The following is a 3,836-nucleotide window of genomic DNA, read 5'->3' as shown; positions in this document are numbered from 1 at the left end:
TTGATTGAGAATTATTAAATATTTATTTGGCTTTTATCACTTGCCATTAGGCCATACATAAAGAATATTCTGAAACCATAATAAGGATTAACACTCTAAATATTCTATTAAACATATCATTATGAAAAAAAAAGGGGGGGAAATGAGGACAACTCCTATGAGACATGAACTAAGAGGCATATGTGGGAAATGAGAATAGGGAATTTAAGTGTGGCTGTAATTTCTCTAATCATGTCTTTATCTACCAGAACTCACATCATCTCACTTAACTCACTTCCCACCCCTTAAGCCTCTGCAAGATGGATTTGAAAAGAAATAGTCAATCCCAGTTCATCATCACCCTTTGGAGTTAAAGATTCTCTGGCAAGAAGGGTCTAAGCCAGGAGTCTCCAGCCTTTTTAAGCAGCAAAACTATTGTCCATTTCCTAAAATATAAAGCAGTATCTGGAACAAGAAGTTAGAGTTCTGTTTACTGAAAGTGTAAGATTCCACATGAGCAGGGACCATGAGAATGCCTTCTGACCTGGCAGAGCAAATACTGCCTGCGGGTAGCTCCCAGCCCTACCCCATCCCTGGTCAGGGAGCCTCCCACTGGTGGCCACATGGCCCTCAGCCCTGCCAGAGTCCATGGACAGGCCTTTTACCTTCTGGGGCAGTAGCACTCCACATACATTAAAATAGAAAAAAAAAAAAAATACAGACTGAAATGATACCCACTGAGCTGTCACAAAATGAATTAAATTTAAAAATAAGCAAACAAACAAACAATACATTCCCTGGGAATGGAACATGAAGCACATTGATGCTTGCATATACTCCCCAGTTATCCCTGTTAGCATGTATTATGTCTGCCCTGATCTTCATTCTATGGACTTCAATTACTTTATTTTTCTGAATATGAATAGTATTTTCCCTTAAGTAGTATTCTCATGGATAGCTCTGTTTTGACGCCCCTTTGTCTCATCCCTAGACAGATGCCTCTTGCTTGTGAGGTGGCTGAAAAAAAAATTTTTTTTTCAAGTCAGAGCTGTTAAAGCAGACAGTGTTCCTTCTCTTGGACTCTCCCCTGAAACCTCTAAATCTCTAAGCAACAATAGGCTCAGCTGACAGTCCTGATCTGAGACATTTAAGAGGATTTTAGAAAAGATTTGGCTTTTGTTTGTTGTTTGTTGATATCTGGAATAAGGGGAGAGCATTATTTCTAGCCTTTCAAACAAAAGGTTTCAGAGCTTGCTTTGAGAGTAGGACTGGCGATTGGGATGCTCCTATCTCATCCCACTCATTGGATCATCGCTAATGTCACACTGCAGAGCTTGCCAAACTGTGGTATATCTCTCAGTAGCAAGTAAATAAAGGGAAGCAAATGACCAATAATTTATCCTGTACTTGTTATAAGTAACTCAAATTACCTTGAACAAACAAATGTGTTTCTATTATTACCACATGCCACGAAAAGATAAAGGTATATGGAAATAATTATTTTAAGTTGCATAGGAAAATGCATATATCAATGCCTTTGTATTTCATATATATGTGTGTGTGTGTGTGTATTTGTACATAAAAACATTTTACTCTTCGCCAAATGGCAGAAGATCTAAAATGTCTTGATCACATGTCTATGTGAGTCTTGAGATAGTTCATGAGATTATGGATCTGGGAAAATATATTCAATGATGTATCCAAAGTTAGTTGGAATTCCCAGCATAAACAAAGAGGTATTATTATTACTTTCACCTAGCTACAGCTGATATACCTAGTAACAACATTCAAGCACATAATTTAGGAGTATATAAAAGTGCTGCCCTTGAAAGGTGAGGAATCAGCCACTACTCTTTGCTTTTTCAATTGCTTGTGGAAAGAAATTGAAATTAGATCCCCCACCTATTAGTGGAGGTAGCTTAGAGCATTGTGTTGAGAAAGTTTGCAAGACTGAGTCCAAATCCAGTCTTAGCAGGAAAGAATAGGATAAATGATTGGTGATATTTACATAGATACAGGAGTAGGAGGGAGTAATAGCCCTTGGGCCACGTATTTGCCACCCTAACTGTCACGTTATTGCCAACCCACCGCTTACCCATTTAATCATTCAGCTATCTATCCATCTCTTAAAATAGCTTATTGAACTTCAACTATATGAACTTCTGGGCTATATCCTAGGAAATCAGAATCTATGCACCAGCCAAAATGTACTCAAGAAAAATTACAACCTAATATCTTATAATATCCACCTCAATTTTCTTTCTCTCCCATGTGGCCTCCAGTTCAGATGTATACATTTTAGATATCCTCTTCTATTCCCTTATTCTCTTTGAAGAAATAATTCTTCTACCACTTCTTACTCTTTGCTTCTACACAATCTCATACAAATACTATTTTCTCTCAGTGTAAATAATCACTGGTGAACTCTTTGATATGGTGTCCCTGTGACTGTAAAGTGGTGACTGACTGGGTTCTTGCATCTTCCCAGTGCTTTCAGGGACACTTAGGTAATTAACTCCACCCACTACATTTGCCATATTTTTTGCCTATTTCTAAGACTGCAATTTTCTGTGTGTGTTTTTGTTTTTAAAATATGTTCTATCTACTTCCTCATCAACAGCCTGTTGGCCAAAGTTCCCTTTTGCCTTCTATCTCAATTTTCATTATGAGAAGAATTCAATAATACAGGATATTATTAGAAATATATACAAGATGGGGGTGGCTGGCTGGTTCAGTCAGTGGAGCATGCGACTCTTGATTTTGGGGTCATAGTTCAAGCTCCAAATAGGGGGTAGAGATTACTTTTTAAAAAATCATTAAACACACACACATACAGACATGTAAGGTAGTTTTGTTGTTTGCTTTTTTTTTTTTTTTTTCATTTTTTGTCTTAAGACAGCAGTTGCTTTTGGACTAGAAAAACACTGTAGAATCAGTTCCCTAAACTCAAATGTTTTTAAAAGTGCTTAGTATTTTTTTAAAGATTTTATTTATTTTTATTTATTTATTATTATTTATTTATTATTTTTATTTATTATTTTATTTATTTATCTATTTTAGAGAATATGAGCATTGGGGAGGACAAAGTGGGAGGAAAAGAATCTTAGGCAGACTCCTTGCAGACTGCAGAGCCTCACACAGTGCTTGATCTGTGGATCTGGAGATCAATGACCTGAACCAAAAATCAAGAACTGGTCAATCAACTGACTGAGCCACCCAGGCATCCCAAGTCTTGTTTTATTCTAAACTAAATTCTACTGATTGATGGATTATTATCTCTTCTCAGTAAATCTCTCTAAATTTGAATATTTCCTGCAGATATGATTCAGTTAAGCCATGGTTTATCAGCATTTGAATTCCAAAGTCCTTTTATTTTCCTTGTATTTGGAAAAATTAAGCTTAGCAAAAATTAATTTAGTAATAGCTTCATTTTTAATAATCAAGGATTTTTGTAAATTAGCAATTGAAAAAAGTGCTATCAGTCATCCCTGGATTCATTCATTATTCAACAAATATTTATTGAGCACCTATATTATCTTAGATTGTATAAAGGGATAAGTAAATTACATGTGGTCTCTGTTTCTTTGTATCTTATGGATTAGTGGAATAAACACAATGCAGTGTTAAAATAGAACTTACGTATTAATGGGAAATTACAAAATAAAATATAACTAATTTTCAACATTTGAAAGTAAATGAATAGAGTGAAGGAATATAGATAGATAGATAAGCATGTAGATAGCAAAGATGGTTGTCATCTAGGAAAACTTTGTAGAAAGTATATTTAAGTTGTGATCTAAAGGATTTTTTTTAAGGCAAGCCACAAAAAGTGGAAAGAATATGTTCCAATTAATGAA

This window comes from Canis lupus, chromosome 11 (assembly GCF_011100685.1).
Source record: "Canis lupus familiaris isolate Mischka breed German Shepherd chromosome 11, alternate assembly UU_Cfam_GSD_1.0, whole genome shotgun sequence".
NCBI classification, from domain to species: domain Eukaryota; kingdom Metazoa; phylum Chordata; class Mammalia; order Carnivora; family Canidae; genus Canis; species Canis lupus.
The sequence above is the reverse complement of the archived record's forward strand: the minus strand, read 5'-3'. Positions refer to the sequence as shown.